Genomic DNA, 23,776 nt, shown 5'->3' on the forward strand with positions numbered 1-23,776 from the left:
CCTTATGCGCTGTACTAGGTATGTCTGAACCTCTTTCCTTCTAGAGCAAACATTGTGGTGGTGGTGATGGTGGTTACAGGCATGATGACACAGACAATGATAATTGGCCTCCTCAAAAAGTCCCAAATATGTGCCCGGCATTTTGGTAACTGAATTACACACATTCATGTAAATTTTATGCCTAAGCCTGTTGGCACTGTATATGTGATTTTCCCCACATTTTAATAAAGGGATTGAACTTCTGAGGAGTTAAATAATTTGTTGCTCAAATCAATCAAACAATAATTAAGAAAATAACCTGGATATGAAATTATATACAAATAATCATGGATATAACTCAAAATTCGTATAACACTGGTTGTGGGAGCCTGAAATTTGGATCGAAAAAGGATAGAAATCAACCAAAATTATGATATGATATGGCTAAAAGCAGGTTTTAAAAGAAAGAAAATACTTTTACCATCACAAAAATGAAGTGTGTTTTATTCAGGAAATGGAGGATAAGTAACAATTGCTCATCTGGTAGAAACCGCTGCCCAGGTGACAGACAGACACAGAAGACAGTGAGAGAATCCTCAGAGGGTACCCAGGAGGAGAGATACTGCTCTTCCTTCTGAGGCTCTGTGATGCTTTCTTGAATACCTCCCAGAGGGAAGCAGCATAGCAGACTCAGATAGGAAACCTCTGACCGTCAAGAATCACCACACTCACACTGCAGGCTGAAGGGTGGAAAGCTTCTTCTGTATCCATGATAGGCTTTGAAGAGAAGATGAAGGTGGGGCTGTGGAACTAGGTGAGCCGATTGTCCTTATCCTTTCCAGATGCAGATAAAAGCTGAAGCTGTTACTTGTTCTTGGGTGGGCACTTCTGCTGGCATTGCTGGGGAGGTGTCACAGGAGGGCATTTCTCAGTGCACTTTATAGGTGGGCAAGGGTCTGAACCCTTGGTAGGTGAGCAAGGATCAGGGCACTTAGTTGGGCACACTGGAGTTTGCTTGTCCTGCTGCTTGCATTGCTGCTGTTGAGAAGACATTTTTCTGGGGTCTTAATATCTGAAAGAAAGTATATGACCGTGTTCACAAGAAGGAATTCCTTCAGAGAGAAGAGCCAAATCTTTATAAGTCAAATAGACAGTATCTCTCCAATCTCTAAGTATGGGTTTTAATCTCTTTAATACCTTTTAATGAATTTCTGACTTCTCTCTCGTTCTTTAGCAAATCTACTCATCAGCCCAGAGAAAACCTTCTCTTTTCTCATACAACATTTCCAAAGAAAATATATTTGTTTGAAAGAAGCAAGCAATGTTTTCTGTTTTGTTTGTTTTACTTTGTTTTTTTCATGAAAACAACATTTTCAAAAAAGGACATCACACGTTCTAAAATCCTCGTTAAGCTCACAAGCAATTTCTATCACCATTTTTTCTTATGAGGTCCCGACAGAGCAGACTTTGTGCAGAGCAAACGGCAATCAGAATGAATGTAAAAGCCTCACACCTTCTAAGATAAATGCCTCTGAAATCACAGCAGAGGTCCAAGAGAGAGGCATAGAGAAAGGTTAATCCTTTGCTCTTTATCCCTTCATGTCAAAATTTCCTGTTAATTTCTTTTTCAATAGAGGAATTCAAGCTTCGTGTCAGAAATCTAGTAAATGCAATATAACATTGTACCATGTTCCCATCCACTAAGTAGCATTATACCCATGATCATAACTTTGGACCCATCAAATTTGCTGTTTCCATCATAAACTCAACATTCCGGGGCCCAAGAGCAAAGTTGAACTGAAGAATCAGACTCACCAGTTTCTCCAAAGTCAATCAGTACTTGAGTAGCAGGAGGATAGCTGTCGTGCAGCAGAGGACCTTTTTATTGGTGCTTGCTGCCCCACCCAAGAGGAAGTGGAGCTGTCCAAACTGGCCTAGTGCATTCATTTCCCAACCAAATGCAAATCCGTCCATAACTGGCTTGGCAGGGTCTCTGAAACAGGAAATGTCCTGTGCCAGGGTCTCCTCAATGGATTATGTTCCCATGACTCACAGAGTCCCTGCCTTTGCTTTCCATTTCAGCGGTTTATTCCAGTGGGGGAATTTTGGGGTTTCTCTAACTTGTAGACAAAGGTTCCATTTCTTGATTGGGGAAGATGACCCTTTTCTATATTTCACCTTCTTTGACTTCTAAAACTGTTTGCTTAGTTGCACTTTAACAGGTCGCCATTTTGTAGTCCATACTGCTTTGAAAATGGCCTGGCTACGTGGTGACACATTTCTCTTTACCTCAAATCATTCTTACAAAACATTTCGCCTTGATCCACTGCTTGCTAAGTGAAATCTCTTCTGCTCTCCTAAAATGGTCTGAGAGAAGTTTGCAGATGATCTCAGATGACTTCCCATCAGGATACTTAGATACGTTTACTAAAGTGCTGACCTCTAGTGTCCTCCTTTCACTGCTTTGCTCCTTCAAATTAAGAACATCCAACAGTCAGATTCCTATGAACTTTATTAATCTGTTTCACTTCCGTCCACAAGGAATTCACTAGGAGTGTAACATCATCTACCATAATTCCAATCAGCTGGCAGATCAGAACCTAGGTTTACAATAGAAACCAAGACTTGGGCTTCCCTGGTGGCGTAGTGGTTGAGAGTCCGCCTGCCGATGCAGGGGACACGGGTTCGTGCCCTGGTCTGGGAAGATCCCACATGCCGCGGAGCGGCTGGGCCCGTGAGCCATGGCCGCTGGGCCTGCACGTCCGGAGCCTGTGCTCTGCAACGGGAGAGGCCACAACAGTGAGAGGCCCGCATACCGCAAAAAAAAAAAAAAAAAAAAAAGAAACCAAGACTTTTACTCATACCTCCCAAACGTGACATATCACCGGCTCCTACCTAATTTCTCCCAAAGGTCCTCTTCGGATTCTTCAACTTTTCCAGAAAGCTCAGAGCAGTGTTTAAATTCTGGCTTCCTGTCCCTTTGCAATTATTGGAAACCCTGTCTAATATGCCATGCCATTCAAATAACTAGTTTTAAATCTATTTGTTATTTATGAATTATTTAAACACATTGATTCACATCAAATCTAGGGGTAAATTCAAGGGATAGTTTAAATCACTTTATTAATAATTTGGTGTTTTATGTTAATTGCCATTCATACACTACTTCTTAATCATTCATAATAATTTTATTATAATTTTAACCTATCTTTAGATTCCTCCATATTGATCACTGCAGAATATATGTGAAATTAACCTACTTTGTGCTCTACTTTCTTCATACAATTTGTCCATGTGCTGGAAGGAAGTTTTGAAAATTTTATGGGTCAACTTAACTGGAACAAGTTTCTCAAATATTTGGTCAATCTTTACTCGGGTTTTTTCTCTAAGGATGCTTTTGGATGAGAGTAATATTTAAATCAGTGCCCTGAGTAAAGGAGTTTGCCCTCTGTAGGTGGGTAGGCCTCATATAGTCAGTTGAATAGAACAGAAGTCTGACCCCTCCCCCATCCAGGTAAGAGACAATTCCCCTGCCTGATGGCCTTCCAGCTAGGGTTGGCCCTGCATATTTTGGACTTTCCAGCCTTCCTAATCTCTCTCTATATATTTGTCTCTTTCTCTGTCTCTTCTCTCTCTTTTGTTGTGTGTGTGTGTGTGTGTCTCTATATATATTCATATATATATGTATATATACATATATATATATGTAAACTGAATATTTCTTCTGCCATTTCATGCACTTGATTCCCTATGGCCAATTAAATTAAAAATTCAAAATGTTAGTTTAAAGTGAATTTAAAGTAAAAGATATTAATATTACATGATACTTGTGATGTGTAATTATAACATATATAATGAGCCTTTAGGGAATTACTGAAGTTCAGGAAACAATGCCCTAGTATGTTCTCCAACCCTGGCAAAAGATTTCATTTCTACCTTTCCAGTCTTGGACCTGAACTATCCTCCGTCCCCTTGGGCACTGAAACTTTTCTTTATGGGTCACGGCTGGTGAGCAGCCCTGTCTCATTTAGGAAAAACTTTTCAACACTGGCTTTATGTTACTGTAGAATGTGGTAACACATTTGTAATAGAATCAGGATGTCCCATCTCACCTGACCCCAACACTCCCCTAGACTGCTGTCATATGCTTAAAATTCCTTTATCAGGAAAATAAATATTTTTTATTCCACCAATAAATATCAGATTTAAATTGTGTGAAACCAAAAATAAATGTAAGATACCATTTAAGACTCAACCCATCACATATCAGTGACTGAGAGTAGGTTTGGGGAGGGGAGAGAGGATCAGAGCACTAAAAGTATGAAATCTACGTGAATTACAAACTTAGGGCTGATCTATTTGATTTCTCCTACTCTTTCCAGATATGTTTTAGGTCTTTAAAAGACAGTAACTTTAAAAATGTATTTCCATGCTCATTTCCTGTCTTCTCCTTCAGCCCTCCACTCCCCTCAACTTGCCATATTACCCTTTGCTCCCCAATGTGTACTCCTAACTTTCCAATTTTGTACATTTTCATGTAAATGCATTTAGTGATTAGTTCTTTCATTTCTTTTTTTTTGTCTGTGTGTGTGTGGTACATGGGCCTCTCACTGTTGTGGCCTCTCTCGTTGCGGAGCACAGGCTCTGGACGTGCAGGCTCAGTGGCCATGGCTCACAGGCCTAGCCGCTCCGCGGCATGTGGGATCTTCCTGGACTGGGGCACGAACCCATGTCCCCTGCATCAGCAGGCGGACTCTCAACAACTGAGCCACCAGGGAAGCCCAGTTCTTTCATATTTAAAAAAATTCTTGCAGTCAGTAGAGCTGAATAGTTGCAAATTAAAAGTTTAAAGTAATGTTGCTAAATGCTCTTCCTTGTCTTGGCCAAATAATCTGGAAGCTTTTCAGGAGTGCAGTTTTATAATGGGAAAGGAGGAAGAAGAGGAGAATGAGGAGAGGAATAGAAAGAGGAAGCCCTTGAAACCTATGAAACAGTCACCAGCTATGTTCTGGAAAGTGAAGGATCACTGAGTCAACCCAGCATCACATCCCATCAGTTAAACAGGTTGGGTTCCCAGAACTGTTTTGTTCCTGTCAGTAAAGAAAAGCTTTTAACCCAGATTGCCATTGGCCATGACCAACCAGGGACAGAGCCATGACTAGAGCACCTTCAGGAAAGGTGTCTACAAGCAATGTCATCACCAGATGGATCATATAGGGTATTTCAGAGAACAAACAGAAGGAACTTTACTCAACAGATCAGTTACTACTCCCCATAGTTTCACATCACATCTAAGACATAAATCCTTAGGAAAATGTCTGATTTCTGTCATCAACAAATTTGAAAATTAACTGCTAAAATGGGATTGCAGTGTCAGGTACTCCAGCTTGCTCATACCTGGGGTCATTCCCGCTGAGGACACATCTCTCAAAAAGGGCACAAATCATTACAGTCAAAGCACCAAAGTCGGGAGCCGGAGGAAGATGGCGGAAGACTAAGATGCGGAGATCACCTTCCTCCCCACAGATACATCAGAAATTCATCTACACGTGGAACAACTCCAACAGAACACCCACTGAACACTGACAGAAGACCTCAGACCCCCAAAAAGGCAAGAAACTCCCCACATACATGGGTAGGTCAAAAGAAAAAAAAGAATAAACAGAGACAATAGGATAGGTACGGGACCTGCACCAGTGGGAGGGAGCCGTGAAGGAGGGAAGGTTTCTACACACTACAAGCCCTTTCGCGGGCGGAGACTGCAGGTGGCGGAGGGGGAAAGCTTCGGAGTAGCAGAGGAGAGCACAGCAACAGGGGTGCGGAGGGAAAAGCGGAGAGATTTTGGCACAGAGGATCGGTGCCCTCAGGCACACACCAGCCCGAGAGGCTTGTCTGCTCGGCCGCCGGGGCGGGCGGGGCTGGGAGCTGAGGCTCGGGTATCGGCTTTCACTCGGAGCGCAGGGAGAGGACTGGGGCTGGCGGCAGGAAGAGAGCCTGAAGGGGTTAGTGCTACCCCGGAGGGAGTCCGGGGAAAGGGTCTGGAGCTACCGGAGAGGCAAGAGACTTTTTTCCCTTTTGTTGCCTGGTGCGCGAGGAGAGGGCATTCCCCTCCCTCCCGTCTGCCTGAGTGAGCCAGAGCCCCCGAATCAGCGGCTCCTTTAAACCCGTCCTGTCTGAGCGAAGAACGGACGTCCTCCGGCGACCTACGCGCAGAGGCGGGGACAGGTCCAAGGCTGAGACCCGGGAGTTGTGAGAGCAGAGACAGGGAAATCTCTCTGTGCAGCCTCGGAGGCAGCGGATTAAAGCTCCATGGTCCATTTGATGTGCCCTGCATCTGTGGAGTGCATGAATGGACAGCGAATCATCCCAAATTGAGGAAGTGGACTTTGAGGACAAGATTTAAGACATTCCCCCATTTTTCCTCTTTTTACAACGAATTATCCTAAATTAAGGAGGTGGACTTAGCAAGATTTCAGACTTCTCGCCCTTTTCCTCTTTTTACAACGAATTATCCCAAATTAAGGAGGTGGACTTAGCAAGATTTCAGACTTCTCGCCCTTTTCCTCTTTTTACAGCGAATTATCCCAAATCGAAGAGGTGGACTTGGAGAGCAAGATTTTTGATTTTTCCCCCGCTCTCTCTTTGTGAATGTGTATGTGTAATCTTCTGTGTAAGGTTCTCTCTGTATAGCTTTGCTTCCACCATATGTCCCAGGGTTCTATCGGTCCATGTTTTTTTTTCAATAATTACTTTTTAATTTTAATAACGATACTATATTTCATACTTTATTCTATTTTACTTTACCTGCTCTTTCTTTTTTTCCTACCTTCCCTTCCTCCCTCCCTCCCTCTGCTCCTCCTTTCCTTCTTTCTTTTTCTTTCCTCCCTCCCTCCCTCCCACCCTTCTTCTTTCCACTTTCTTTTTCTTTCCTTCCTCCCTCCCTCCCTCCTGTCTTTCTTTCTTTCTTTCCTTCCTCCCTCCCTCCCTCCCTTCTTCCATTCACTCTTCCTTTTGCTTTCATTCCTCCCTCCCTCCCTCCTTTCTTTCCTTCTTTCTTTCCATCCTTCCTCCCTCCCTCCCTCCTTTCTTTCTTTCGTCCTTCCTTCCTTCCTTTCTTTCTTCCTTCCTTCCTTCCTTTCTTCCCTTCTTCCTTTCTTTCCCTCTCTCTTTCTTTCTTCTACTAATTCTTTCATTCTACTTTTTCTCCCTGTTATTCTGAGCCGGGTGGATGAAAGGATCTTGTTGCTGCAGCCAGGACTCAGTGCTGTGCCTCTGAAGTGGGAGAGCCAACTTCAGGACACTGGTCCACAAGAGACCTCCCAGCTCCTCATAATATCAAGCTGTGAAAATCTCCCAGGGATCTCCATCAAAACACCAGCACCCAGCTTCAGTCAACGACCAGCAAGCTACAGTGCTGGTCACCCTATGCCAAGCAACTAGCAAAGCAGGAACACAACACCACCCATTAGCAGAGAGGCTACCTAAAACCATAATAAGGCCACAGGCACCCCAAAACACACCACCAGACGTGGACCTGTCCACCAGAAAGACAAGATCGAGCCTCAACCACCAGAACACAGGCATTAGTCCCCCCCACCAGGAAGCCTACACAACCGACTGAAACAACCTTAGCCACGGGGGACAGATACCAAAAACAATGGGAACTACCAATCTGCAGCCTGCAAAAAGGAGACCCCAAACACAGTAACATAATCAAAATGAGAAAGCAGAAAAACACACAGCAGGTGAAGGAGCAAGATAAAAAGCTACCAGACCTAACAAATGAAGAGGTAATAGGCAGTCTACCTGAAAAAGAATTCAGAATAATGATAGTAAAGCTGATCCAAGATTCTATTTCCAAGATCCAAAATCTTGGAAATAGAATACACAATATGCAACAAACAGTTAACAAGGACCTAGAAGAACTAAAGATGAATCAAGCATCGATTAAAAACACAATAAATGAAATGAAAAATACTCTAGATGGGATCAATAGCAGAATAACTGAGGCAGAAGAACGGATAAGTGAGGTGGAAGATAAAATAGTGGAAATAACTGATGCAGAGCAAAATAAAGAAAAAAGAATGAAAAGAATAGAGGACAGTCTCAGAGACCTCTGGGACAACATTAAACGCACCAACATTCGAATTATAGGGGTTCCAGAAGAAGAAGAGAAAAAGAAAGGGACTGAGAAAATATTTGAAGAGATTATAGTTGAAAACTTCCCTAATATGGGAAAGGAAATAGTTAATCAAGTCCAGGAGGCACAGAGAGTCCCATACAGAATAAATCCAATGAGAAATATGCCAAGACACATATTAATCAAACTGTCAAAAATTAAACACAAAGAAATCATATTAAAAGCAGCAAGGGAAAAACAACAAAAAACACACAAGGGAATCCCCATCAGGTTAACAGCTGATCTCTCAGAAAAATTCTAAAAGCCAGAAGGGAGTGGCAGGACAAAATTAAAGTGATGAAGTAGAGAAACCTGCAACCAAGATTACTCTACCCAGCAAGGATCTCATTCAGATTTGATGGAGAAATTAAAAGGTTTACAGACAAGCAAAAGCTGAGAGAGTTCAGCACCACCAAACCAGCTTTACAACAAATGCTAAAGGAACTTCTCTAGGCAAGAAACACAACAGAAGGAATATACCTACAATAACGAACCCAAAGCGATTAAGGAAAAGGGAATAGGAACATACATATCAATAATTACCTTAAATGTAAATGGCCTAAATACCCCCACCAAAAGACACAGAGTGGCTGAATGGATACAAAAACAAGACCATATATACGCTGTCTACAAGAGACCTACTTCAGACCTAGAGACACATACAGATTGAAAGTAAGCGGATGGAAAAAGATATTCCATGCAAATGGAAATCAAAAGAAAGCTGGAGTAGCAATTCTTATATCAGAAAAAATAGACTTTAAAATAAAGACTATTAGAAGAGACCAAGAAGGACACTACATAACGATAAAGGGATCGATCCAAGAATAAGATATAACAATTGTAAATATTTATGCACCCAACATAGGAGCACCTCAATACATAAGGCAAATACTAACAGCCATAAAAGGGGAAATCGACAGTAACACAATCATGGTAGGGGACTTTAACACCCCACTTTCACCAATGGACAGATCATCCAAAATGAAAATAAAAAAGGAAACACAAGCTTTAAATGATACATTAAACAAGATGGATTTAGTTGATATTTATAGGACATTCCATCCAAAAACAACAGAATACACATTTTTCTCAAGTGCTCATGGAACATTCTCCAGGATAGATCATATCTTGGGTCACAAATCAAGCCTTGGTAAATTTAAGAAAATTGAAATTGTATCAAGTATCTTTTCCGACCACAATTCTATGAGACTAGACATCAATTACAGGAAAAGATCTGTAAAAAATACAAACACATGGAGGCTAAACAATACACTACTCAATAACGAAGTGATCACTGAAGAAATCAAAGGGGAAATAAAAAAATACCTAGAAACAAATGACAATGGAGACACGACGACCCAAAACCTATGGGACGCAGCAAAAGCAGTTCTAAGGGGGAAGTTTATAGCAATACAATCCCACCTTAAGAAACAGGAAACATTTCGAGTTAACAACGTGACCCTGCACCTAAAGCAATTAGAGAAAGAAGAACAAAAAACCACCTAAGTTAGCAGAAGGAAAGAAATCACAAAGATCAGATCAGAAATAAATGAAAAAGAAATGAAGGAAACGATAGCAAAGATCAACCAAACTAAAAGCTGGTTCTTGGAGAAGATAAACAAAATTGACAAACCATTAGCCAGACTCATCAAGAAAAGAAGGGAGAAGACTCAAATCAATAGAATTAGAAATGAAAAAGGAGAAGTAACAACTGACACTGCAGAAATACAAACGATCATGAGAGATTACTATAAGCAACTCTATGCCAATAAAATGGACAACCTGGAAGAAATGGACAAATTCTTAGAAATGCACAACCTGCCAAGACTGACTCAGGAAGAAATAGAAAATATGAATACACCAATCACAAGCATTGAAATTGAAACTGTGATTAAAAATCTTCCAACAAACAAAAGCCCAGGACCAGATGGCTTCACAGGCGAATTCTATCAAACATTTAGAGAAGAGCTAACACCCATCCTTCTCAAACTCTTCCAAACAATATCAGAGGAAGGAACACTCCCAAACTCATTCTACGAGGCCACCGTCACCTTGATACCAAAACCAGGCAAGGATGTCACAAAGAAAGAAAACTACAGGCCAATATCACTGATGAACATAGATGCAAAAATCCTCAACAAAATACTAGCAAACAGAATCCAACAGCACATTAAAAGGATCATACACCATGATCAAGTGGGGTTTATTCCAGGAATGCAAGGATTCTACAATATATGCAAATCAATCAATGTGATACACCATATTAACAAGTTGAAGGAGAAAAACCATATGATCATCTCAATAGATGCAGAGAAAGCTTTCGACAAACATCAACACCCATTTATGATAAAAACCCTGCAGAAAGTAGGCATAGAGGGAACTTTCCTCAACATAATAAAGGCCATATATGACAAACCCAGAGCCAACATTGTCCTCAATGGTGAAAAACTGAAACCATTTCCACTAAGATCAGGAACAAGACAAGGCTGCCCACTCTCACCACTCTTATTCAACCTAGTTTTGGAAGTTTTAGCCACAGCAATCAGAGAAGAAAAGGAAATAAAAGGAATCCAAATTGGAAAAGAAGAAGTAAAGCTGTCACTGTTTGCAGATGACATGATACTATACATAGAGAATCCTAAAATTGCTACTGAAAAACTACTAGAGCTAATCAATGAATTTGGTAAAGTAGCAGGATACAAAATTAATGTACAGAAATCTCTGGCATTCCTGTACACTAATGATGAAAAATCTGAAAATGAAATCAAGAAAACACTCCCATTTACCATTGCAACAAAAAGAATAAAATATCTAGGAATAAACCTACCTAAGGAGACAAAAGACCTGTATGCAGAAAATTATAAGACACTGATGAAAGAAATTAAAGATGATACAAATAGATGGAGAGATATACCATGCTCCTGGATTGGAAGAATCAATATTGTGAAAATGACTCTACTACCCAAAGCAATCTACAGATTCAATGCAATCCCTATCAAACTACCACTGACATTTTTCACAGAACTAGAACAAAAAATTTCAAAATTTGTTTGGAAAAACAAAAGACCCCGAATAGCCAAAGCAATCTTGAGAACGAAAAACGGAGCTGGAGGAATCAGGCTCCCTGACTTCAGACTATACTACAAAGCTACAGTAATTAAGACAGTGTGGTACTGGCATAAAAACAGAAAGATAGACCAGTGGATCAGGATAGAAAGCCCAGAGATAAACCCACGCACATATGGCCAACTTATCTTTGATAAAGGAGGCAGGAATGTACAGTGGAGAAAGGACAGCCTCTTCAATAAGTGGTGCTGGGAAAACTGGACAGGGACATGTAAAAGTATGAGATTAGATCATTCCCTAACACCATACACAAAAATAAGCTCAAAATGGATTAAAGACCTAAATGTAAGGCCAGAAACTATCAAACTCTTAGTGGAAAACATAGGTAGACCACTCTATGACATAAATCACAGCAAGATCCTTTTGGACCCACCTCCTAGAGAAATGGAACTAAAAACAAAGATAAACAAATGGGACCTAATGAAACTTCAAAGCTTTTGCACAGTAAAGGAAACCATAAACAAGACCAAAAGACAACGCTCAGAATGGGAGAAAATATTTGCAAATGAAGCAACTGACAAAGGATTAATCTCCAAAATTTATAAACAGCTCATGCAGCTCAATAGCAAAAAAACAAACAACCCAATCCAAAAATGGGCAGAAGACTTCAATAGGCATTTCTCCAAAGAAGATATACAGACTGCCAACAAACACATGAAAGAATGCTCAACATCATTAATCATTAGAGAAATGCAAATCAAAACTACAATGAGATATCATCTCACACCAGTCAGAATGGCCATCATCAAGAAATCTAGAAACAATAAATGCTGGAGAGGGTGTGGAGAAAAGGGAACACTCTTGCACTGCTGGTGGGAATGTGAATTGGTACAGCCACTATGGAGAACAGTATGGAGGTTCCTTAAAAAACTAAAAATAGAACTACCATATGACTCAGCAATCCGACTACTAGGCATATACCCTGAGAAAACCATAAATCAAAAAGAGACATGTACCAAAATGTTCATTGCAGCTCTATTCACAATAGCCCGGAGCTGGAAACAACCTAAGTGTCCATCATCGGATGAATGGATAAAGAAGATGTGGCACATATATACAATGGAATATTACTCAGCCATAAAAAGAAACGAAACTGAGCTATTTGTAATGAGGTGGATAGACCTAGAGTCTGTCATACAGAGTGAAGTAAGTCAGAAAGAGAAAGACAAATACCGTATGCTAACACATATATATGGAATTTAAAAAAAAAATGTCTTGAAGAACCTAGAGGTAAAACGGGAATAAAGACACAGACCTACTTGAGAATGGACTTGAGGATATGGGGAGGGGGAAGGGTAAGCTGTGACAAAGGGAAAGAGAGGCATGGACATATATACACTACCAAACGTAAGGTAGATAGATAGTGGGAAGCAGCCGCAGAGCACAGGGAGATCAGCTCGGTGCTTTGTGACCGCCTGGAGGGGTGGGATGGGGAGGGTGGGAGGGAGGCAGATGCATGAGGGAAGGGATGTGGGAACAGATGTATATGTATGACTGATTCACTTTGTTATAAAGCAGAAACTAATTTAAAAAAAAAAAAGCACCAAATTCACCGCAAGCCTGGTGCCCCCAACATATCAGGCAGCAGTCGCTTTATTGGTTGCAGTGGTGAACTTGAACACTCAACAGTTCCTCAAGATCAACTACATGAAATGTTGCAGTGAGGACTACTGTCTCTATTCTGTAGCTTTCTGAGGGTTTAACTATGAATTATTACTATAAGAAAAATGACAGGAAAGAACATTTTAAAAATTTTTTTCCAATTTTTGCTTCCACATTTTATCTCACATATTGCTACTGTATGTTATACACTATTGAACAGAATAATCATGAAAATTAAGATTCTACAATAAAATAGGGAAGGAATAAAAACAAGTAAATGAGAGATATGGTAAGATATTCCTGATATTTGTAGGGGAAAAAAAGGTAACTGCAAGTACCCTTGAATTTCTGCCTTTTGCTTTTATTTCTGAGTGTCAGGCTCACTCTCCACCAACTTTCCATAATGTTGCTGAATTGGACAAATTACAGTACATTCATATGGTTGAATTCTTAAGATCGTCAAAGAGCATTTTTACAAGTTGTTTTAATATTATCAAAAATATTCAAATTATAATTTTAAATCATATGTAAAACATGATGAGATTTTGATTAACATATATTTGAGAAAAGACAGGAAATGTATATAATATGCTAAGAGTGATTTACTGGTGTAATTACAGATAATTTTTACTTTTGTGTTTTTCTTTTCAAAAGATTCTCCAAAGAATATCTACTAATGAGTAAAGAATCTTAAAATGTTACTTTGAAAAGGGAACAAGAGACAAGTCTATCTATTCCTCAATTAGAGGGAAAAGATTCTTCCTCCTTTCCAGACCAGATGTTTTACAACAATATTTCTGGCCAGTCATCAAATTTGGGACTGGAGGTGGTAGATGTTTTACTGTTACTCTCTCGATATTTGATCACATCTCAATATAATCCTTCTTGAAGAAAAATTCCAATCATAATCCACCCTCATCCCAGCATTGACACACAAAAGCCACAGGCCCCCGATAGTCATATGCATCTATGCAACAGTTCAATCAAAAATGGAGGATCATACTTAGCTTAAAAAACTAATAAGGAGGGCTTCCCTGGTTGCGCAGTGGTTGAGAGTCCACCTGCCGATGCAGGGGACACGGGTTCATGCCCCGGTCCGGGAAGATCCCACATTCCACAGAGCGGCTGGGCCCGTGAGCCATGGCCACTGAGCCTACGCGTCCGGAGCCTGTGCTCCACAACAGGAGAGGTCACAACAGTGAGAGGTCTGCATACCGCAAAAAAAAGAAAAAAAAAACTAATGAGGAATGAGTTCGTCCAGACTTCAAAGTCAAACAGATAGAAATCCTATAATTGGTCAGACTATGATAAATTAGGTAAAAGTGGATGGTAGTAAAAGAGGTAGTGATGAAAATAACATAACAGTAATGATAGTACCTACTTTTAAACTATTATGAGAAATAAATTTTAAGAAGAAACTATATAAAGCACATAGCACAGGTGGCAGAAAGTATACAATTAGTTAAATAATAAATTATTAATCAAATAAAGTCAAAGTATGAATTTCAAGTTGTGTTTGATGGTTGAGGATGTCATTTGCTTCATTTTTTTAGAAGATTTTCAACACCACTCCATAAAAGGTTTTACTTTATTTTTCTATATATCCTATATCCTTCCTTTTTTTGTTTGTTTTTAATTTTTTTATTTTTATTGGAGCATAGTTGCTTTACAATATTGTGTTACTTTATACTGTATGACAAAATGAATCATCTATACGCATACAGATATCCTCTCTCTTTTGGATTTCCTTTCCATTTAAGTCACCGCAAAGCACTGAGTAGATTTCCCTGTGCTATACAGTAGGTTCTCATTAGTTATCTGTTTTATACATAGTATCATGATGCATACATGTTAATCCCAATCTCCCAATTCATCCCACCACCCCCCTTTTTCCCCCTTGGTATCCATACATTTGTTCTTTACATCCGTGTCTCTATTTCTGCTTTGGAAATAAGACTGTCTATACAAATTTTTTTCAGATTTGACATATGTGTGTTAATATACAATATTTGTTTTTCTCTTTCTGACTTACTTCACTCTGTATGACAGTCTCTAGGTACATCCATTTCTCTGCAAATGACCCAATTTGATTCTTTTTATGACTGAGTAACATTCCATTGCATATATGTACCACATCTTCTTTATCCATTCCTCTGTTGATGGAAATTTAGGTTGCTTCCATGTATTGTTTACTGTAAATAGTACTGCACTGAATATTGGCGTGCATTTTTGAATTATGGTTTTCTCAGGGTATATGCCCAGTACTTGGTTTGCTGGGTGATATGGTAGTTCTACTTTTAGTTTTTTAAGGAATCTCCATATTGTTCTCCATAGTCGCTGTATCAATTTACATTCCCACTAACAATGCATGAGGGTTCCCTTTTCTCCACACCCTCTCCAACATTTATTATTTGTAGAGCTTTTGATGATGGCCATTCTGACCAATGTGAGGTGATACCTCATTGTAATTTTGATTTGCGTTTCTCTAATAGTTAGCAATGTTGACCATATTCTCATATGCTTTTTGGCCATCTGTATGTCTTCTTTAGAGAAATGTCTATTTATATCTTCCACCCATTTTTTGATTGGGTTGTTTGTTGTTGTTGTTTTGATATTGAGCTGTATGAGCTATTTGTATATTTTGGAGTTTAATCCTTTTTCTGTTTCTTTCTTTGCAAATATTTTCTCTCATCCTGAGGGTTGTCTTTTCATCTTGTTTATGGTTTCCTTTGCTGTGCAAAAGATTTTACGTTTCATTCAGTCCCATTTGTTTATTTTTGGTTTTACTCTCATTACTCTAGGAGGTGGGTCAAAAAAGATCTTGTTGCAACTAATGTCAAAGAGTGCTCTGTCTATGCTTTCCTCTAAGAGTTTTATAGTTTCTGGCCTCACATTTAGGTCTTTAATCCACTTTGAGTTTATTTTTGTGTATGTTGTAAAGGAGTGTTCTGAGAAACAAAAGTGGAGCTGAAGGAATCAGTCTCCTTGACTTCAGACTATACTACAAAGCTACAGTAATCAAGACAGTATGGTATTGGCACAAAAACTGAAACATTGATCAATGGAACAGGATAGAAATCACAGAGACAAACCCAGGAACCTATGGTCACCTAATCTATGACAAAGGAGGCCAGAATACAAAATGGAGCAAAGACAGCCTCTTCAATAAGTGATGCTGGGAAATCTGGACAGCTACATGTAAAAGAATGAAATTAGAACAGTCCCTAGCACCATACTTCATTTTTAAAAAGAACTTTTATATCATTTCTATTTTAAGTCACTTCCAAAAGTTTTTAGGAGAAAGCGAATAAGAACACCCAACTTGAATTAGGTATAAAGAAATAATAAAATGCACTATCATAGACACTTATTTTTATGTGGTGAAATGAGAGTTAATCTAAGCAGAAATTTATAACATAGTATAGAAACAGGACAATATAATTGTTCCTAGGTATTTGGACTCACTTAAGCCTTCCTCTGAATATTGTTAAATACCTAAAAACTCCCAATCTAATAAAATCTAACATGTTAATTTTGTTGGTGGAAAAAATAACATTTATAAATATTTATTATTCTGTATTAAAAATATGATGTAATCTCTGGTTCCTTTTACTAACACTATGGTTAGCTGTTTAAGACAATAGGAAAATCTCTAGTTTAAATATCACATGCCTCCTTGTGGCAGTTTACCCAAATGTCAGGCTAAGTACTTATAAGAAAATGAATAACCATCAGCACTAACTTTTCAGTTGCAAACAGACTTTATAAATCCTAGCTTTTTATTCCCTAAATGTGAGATCAGAATATTTAAAGGAGTGATTTCAAGGGCTGACAATAATATGAACTGATCCCATGTGGTGCGTGCTAGTGAGAGTAAGAAGAACATGAGGTAAAAAATGAAATGAATCATACACTTCTCATAGCAGTCTTTCCAAGACAGTGAAAGTACATGAGCTGTTAGGTCACTTCACAAAAAGTCATAAAGAAAAATAAAGAAACAGGTTAAAATGTGGAAAATTCTGGGGAGGAAAACTGTTTGGACTTTAGCATGGGAGGAGCAGGTGACTGCTTCCTGGACAGAGAGTGCTAACAGAGCTGACAGCACAATAAGAAGAAAACTTACAGAAAAGATAAGTGAAAAAAAAAATTCTTATGTGGAGGATCAGGAAGATCGCGGAGGAGTAATACGTGGAGATCACCTTCCTCCCAGAGATACACCAGAAATACATCTACACAAAGAACAACTCCTACAGAACACCTACTAAATGCTGGCAGAAGATCTCAGACCTCCCTAAAGGCAAGAAATTTCCCACGAACCTGGGTGGGGCAAAAGAAAAAAGAAAAAACAGAGACAAAAGAATAAGGACAGGACCTGCACCAGTGGCAGGGAGCCGTGAAGGAGGAAAGGTTTCCACACACTAGGAAGCCCCTTCATGGGTGGAGACTGCGGGTGGTGGAGGCGGGGGAGCTTTGGAGCCATGGAGGAGAGCACAGTAACAGGGGTGCGGAGGGCAAAGCAGAGAGATTCCTGCACAGAGTATCGGTGCTGACCAGCACTCACCAGCCTGAGAGGCTTTTCTGCTCACCCGCCGGGGTGGGCGGGGCTGGGAGCTCAGGCTCGGGCCTAGGTCGGAGCACAGGGAGAAGACTGGGGTTGGTGGCATGAACACAGCATGGAGGGGGGTAGTGCACCACGGCTAGCTGGGAGGGAGTCCGGGGAAAAGTCTAGACCTGCCCAAGAGGCAAGAGACTTTTTCTTCCCTCTTTGTTTCCTGGTGCACGAGGAGAGGGGATTAAGAGCGCTGCTTAAAGGAGCTCCAGAGATGTGCGTGAACCCCGGCCAAAAGCATGGATGACAGAGACGGGCATGAGACACTAAGGCTGCTGCTGCCACCACCAACAAGCCTGTGTGCGAGCACAGGTCACTATCCACACCTCCATTCAGGGTAGCCTGTGCAGCCTGCCACTGCCAGGGTCTGGGATCCAGGGACAACTTCCCCGGGAGAACGCACGGCACGCCTCAGACTGGTGCAATGGCCTGCCGGCCTCTGCCGCCGCAGTCTCACCCTGCATACGTAACCCGCCCTCCCAAGGCCTCAGGGAGCCAGAGTCCCAGAAGCAGCTGCTCCTTTAACCCCGTCCTGTCTGAGCGAAGAACAGACGCCCTCCAGCGACCTACACACAGAGGCAGGGCCAAATCCAAAGCTGAGCCCCAGGATCTGTGCGCACAAGGAAGAGAAATAGAAATCTCTCCCAGCAGCCTCAGAAACAGTGGATTAAAGCTCCAAAATCAACTTGATGTACGCTGCATCTGTGTAGTACTTCAATAGGCAATGACTCATCACAAATTCAGGAGGTGGGCTTTGAGAGCAAGATTTATTATTTTTTCCCCTTTTCCTCTTTTTGTGAACTGTGTATGTGTATGCTTCTGTGTGAGAATTTGTCTGTATAGCTTTGCTGCCACCATTTGTCCTAGGGTTCTATCTGTACATTTTTGTATTTTTTTCTTTTTAAAAAAATTTTTTTCTTAATAATGATTTTTCATTTCAATAACTTTATTTTATTTTATCTTACTTTATTTAATTTTATTTTATCTTCTTTCTTTCTTTCCTTTCTTCCCTCCTTGCTTCTTTCCTTCTGCCCTTCTGCCCTCCCGCCTTCCTTCCTTTCTTTCTTTCTTTCTTCTTTCTTTCCTTCTCCCTTCCTTTCTTTCTTTCTTTCTTTCTTTCTTTCTTTCTTCCTTTCTACATTTTCTCCCTTTTATTCTGTGCCATGTGGATGAAAGGTTCTTGGGGCTCCAGCCAGGAATCAGTGCTGTGCCTCTGAAGTGGGAGAGCAAACTTCAGGACACTGGTCCGCAAGAGAACTCCCAGTTCCACATAATACCAAACAGTGAAAATCTCCCAGAGATCTCCAACTCAACACCAGCACCCAGCTTCACTCAACGACCAGCAAGCTACAGTGCAGGACACCCTAGGCCAGAAAACTGGCAAGACAGGAACACAACTCCATGCATTAGCAGACAGGCTGCCTAAGATCATATTAAGTCCACAGACACCCCAAAACACACCACCAAACGTGGACCTGCCCACCAGAAAGACAAGATCGAGGCTCATCCACCAGAACACTGGCACTGGTCCGCTCCACCAGGGAGCCTACACAACACACTGAACCAACCTTAGCCACTGGGGACAGACACCAAAAACAACGGGATCTACGAACATATAGCCTGCAAAAAGGAGACTTCAAACAAAATAAGATAAGCAAAATGAGAAAACAGAAAAGCACAAAGCAGATGAAGGAGCAAGATAAAAACCCACCAGACCTAAAAAATGAAGAGGAAATAGACAGTCTACCTGAAAAAGAATTCAGAATAATGATACTAAAGATGATCCAAAATCTTGGAAATAGAATACAGAAAATGTAATAAACAGTTAACAAGGACGTAGAAGAACTAAAGAGGAAAAAAACAACAATGAAGAACAAAATAAATGGAATTTAAAATACTCTAGATGGGATCAATAGCAGAAAAACTAAGGCAGAAGAACGGATAAGTGACATGGAAGATAAAATAGTGGAAATAACTACTGCAGAGCAGAATAAAGAAAAAAGAATGAAAAGAACTGAAGACAGTCTCAGAGACCTCTGGGACAACATTAAATGCACCAACATTCGAATTATATGTGTTCCAGAAGAAGAAGAGAAAAAGAAAGTGACTGAGAAAATATTTGAAGAGATTATTGTTGAAAACTTCACTAATACGGGAATGGAAATAGTTAATCAAGTCCAGGAAGCACAGAGAGTCCCATACATGAAAAATCGAAGAAAAAATACTCCAAGACACATATTAATCAAATTGTCAAAAATTAAATACAAACAAAATATATTAAAAGCAGCAAGGGAAAAACAACAAATAACACACAAGGGAATCCCCATAAGGTTAAGAATTGCTCTTTCAGCAGGAACTCTGCAAGCCAGAAGGGATTGGCAGAACATATTTAAAGTGATGAAGGAGAAAAACCTACAACCAAGATTACTCTAGACAGAAAGAATCTCATTGAGATTTGATGGAGAAATTAAAACCTTTACAGACAAGCAAAAGCTGAGAGACTTCAGCACCACCAAGTCAGCTTTACAAAAAATGCTAAAGGACCTTCTCTAGGCAAGAAACACAAGAGAAGGAAAACACCTACAATAACAAACCCAAAACAATTAAGAAAATGGGAATAGGAAGATACATATTGATAATTACCTTAAATGTAAATGGACTAAATGCTCCCACCAAAAGACACAGATTGGCTGAATGGATATAGAACAAGACCCATACATATGCTGCCTACAAGCAACACACTTCAGACCTAGAGACACATACAGACTGAAAGTGAGGGGATGGAAAAAGATATTCAATGCAAATGGAAACCAAAAGAAAACTGGAGTAGCAATTCTCATATCAGACAAAATAGCCTTTAAAATAAAGACTATTAGAAGACACAAAGAAGGAAACTACATAATGATCAAGGGATCGATCGAAGAAGATATAACAATTGTAAATTTTTATGCACCCAACATAGGAGCACCTCAATACATAAGGCAAATACTAACAGGCATAAAAGGGGAAATCGACAGTAACGCACTCATAGTAGGGGACTTTAACACCCCACTTTCACCAATGGACAGATCATTCAAAAGGAAAATAAATAAGGAAATGCAAGCTTTAAATGATACATTAAACAAGATGGACTTAATTGATATTTATAGGACATTCCATCCAAAAACAGAATACACATTTTTCTCAAGTGCTCATGGAACATTCTCTAGGATAGATCATATCATGGGTCACAAATCAAGCCTTGGTAACAATAAGAAAATTGAAATTGTATCAAGTATCTTTTCGGATCACAACGCTATGAGACTAGATGTCAATTAAAGGAAAAGATCTGTAAAAAATACAAACATATGGAGGCTAAACAATACACTACATAATAACGAAGTGATCACTAAAGAAATCATAGAGGAAATCAAAAAATGCCTAGAAACAAATGACAATAGAGACACGAAGATCCAAAACCTATGGGATACAGCAAAAGCAGTTCTAAGATAAAGGTTTATAGCAATACAATCCTACCTTAAGAAACAGGAAACACCTCGAATAAACAACTTGACCTTGCACCTAAAGCATTTAGAGAAAGAAAAACAAAAAACTCCAAAAATAGCAGAAGGAAAGAAAGCATAAACATCAGATCAGGAATAAATGAAAAAGAAATGAAGGAAATGATAGCAAAGATCAATAAAACTAAAAGCTGGTCCTTTGAGAAGATAAACAAAATTGATAACCCATTAGCCAGACTCATCAAGAAAAAAAGGGAGAAGACTCAAGTCAATAGAATTAGAAATGAAAAAGGAGAAGTAAAAACTGACACTGCAGAAATACAAAAGATCATGATAGATTACTACAAGCAACTGGAGAACGTGAAAGAAATGGACAAATTCTTAGAAATGCGCAACCTGCCAAGACTGAATCAGGAAGAAATAGAAAATATGAACAGGCCAATAACAAGCCCTGAAATTGAAATTGTGATAAAAAATATTCCAACAAACAAAAGCCCAGGACCAGATGGATTCACAGGCGAATTCTATCAAACATTTAGAGAAGAGCTAACACCTATACTTCTCACACTCTTCCAAAATATAGAAGAGGGAGGAACACTCCCAAACTCATTCTATGAGGCCACCATCACCTTGATACAAAAGCCAGACAAAGATGTCACAAATAAAGAAAACTACAGGCCAATATCACTGATGAACATAGATGCAAAAATGCTCAACCAAATTCTAGCAAACAGAATCCAACAGCACATTAAAGGGATCATTTACCATGATCAATTGGGGTTTCTTCCAGGAATGCAAGGATTCTTCAAAATATGCAAATCAATCAACGTGATACACCATATTAAATAAATGAAGGAGAAAAACCATATGATCATCTCAATCGATGCAGAGAAAGCTTTGACAAAATTCTACACCCATTTATGATAAGAACCCTGCAGAAAGTAGGCATAGAGGGAGCTTTCCTCAACATAATAAAGGCCATATGTGACAAACCCACAGCCAACATCATCCTCAATGGTGCAAAACGGAAACCATTTCCACTAAGATCAGGAACAAGAAAAGGTTGCCCACTCTCACCACTCTTATTCAACATAGTTTTGGAAGTTTTAGCCACAGCAATCAGAGAAGAAAAACAAATAAAAGGAATCCAAATTGGAAAAGAAAAAGTAAAGCTGGCAATGTTTGCATATACCATGATACTATACATAGAGTATCCTAAAGATGCTACCAGAAAACTACTAGAGCTAATCAATGAATTTCGTAAAGTAGCAGGATACAAAATTAATGCACAGAAATCTCTGGCATTCCTATATACTAATGATGAAAAATCTGAAAGTGAAATCAAAAAAACACTCTCATTTACCATTGCAACAAAAAGAATAAAATCTCTAGGAATAAACCTACCTAAGTAGACAGAAGACCTGTATGCAGAAAATTATAAGACACTGATGAAAGAAATTAAAGATGATACAAATAGCTGGAGAGATATACCATGTTCTTGGATTGGAAGAATCAACATTCTGAAAATGATTGTACTACCCAAAGCAATCTACAGATTCAATGCAATCTGTATCAAACTACGGCTGGCATTTTTCACAGAACTATAACAAAAATTTTCACAATTTTTTGTGAAATTTATTAAATTTCCTAAATTTTAATTTAGGAATTTTTAATTTTTAATTTTTAATTCCTAAAATTTCCTAAATTCCCATATTCCATTTTGTGAATATGGAAACACAAAAGACCCCGAATAGCCAAAGCAATCTTGAGAACGAAAAATGGAGCTGCAGGAATCAGGCTCCATGACTTCAGACTATACTACAAAGCTACAGTAATCAAGACAGTATGGCACTGGCACCAAAACAGAAATACAGATCAATGGAACAAGATAGAAGGCCCAGAGATATGCCCACACTCATATGGTCACCTTATCTTTGATAAAGGAGGCAGGAATGTACAGTGGAGAAAGGACAGCCTCTTCAATAAGTGGTGCTGGGAAAACTGGACAGGTACATGTAAAAGTATGAGACTAGATCACTCCCTAACACCATACACAAAAATAAGCTCAAAATGGATTAAAGACCTAATGTGAGGCCAGACACTACCCAACTCTTAGTGGAAAACATAGGCAGTACACTCTATGACGTAAATCACAGCAAGATCCTTTTTGACCCTCTTCCTAGAGAAATGGAAATAAAAGCAAAAATAAACAAAGGGGACCTAATGAAACTTCAAAGCTTTTGCACAACAAAGGAAACAATAAATAAGACCATAAGTCAGCCCTCAGAATGGGAGAAAATATTTGCAAATGAAGCAACTGACAAAGGATTCATCTCCAAAATTTACAAGCAGCTCATGCAGCTCAATTACAAAAAAGCAAACAACCCAATTCAAAAATGGGCAGAATACCTAAATAGACATTTTTCCAAAGAAGATATACAGACTGCCAACAAGCACATGAAAGAATGCTCAACATCATTAATCATTAGAGAAATGCAAATCAAAACTACAATGAGATATCATTTCACACAAGTCAGAATGGCCATCATCAAATTATCTACAAAGATTAAATGCTGCAGAGGGTGTGGTGTAAAGGGAACACTCTTGCATTGCTGGTGGGAATGTGAATTGATACAGGCACTATGGAGTACGGTATGGAGGTTTCTTAAAAAACTAAAAATAGAACTACCATATGACCCAGGAATCCCACTACTCAGCATATACCCTGAGAAAATCCTAATTCAAAGAGTCATGTACCAAAATGTTCATTGCAGCTCTATT

The 23,776-nt window shown here is 39.4% G+C and overlaps 1 long non-coding RNA gene across 1 annotated transcript; it reads right to left on the reverse strand.

The window, feature by feature from the left end:
• Positions 1-467: 467 nt before the first annotated feature.
• On the reverse strand, positions 468-1,885 carry LOC307047751. Its single transcript, XR_013810690.1, has 2 exons — positions 1,795-1,885; positions 468-1,051 (listed from the first exon to the last, which is right to left on the reverse strand). It is a non-coding gene; the product is annotated as an uncharacterized lncRNA (long non-coding RNA).
• Positions 1,886-23,776: the final 21,891 nt, after the last annotated feature.

Source organism: Hyperoodon ampullatus, assembly GCF_949752795.1.
Source record: "Hyperoodon ampullatus genome assembly, chromosome: 2".
Lineage (NCBI taxonomy): Eukaryota > Metazoa > Chordata > Mammalia > Artiodactyla > Ziphiidae > Hyperoodon > Hyperoodon ampullatus.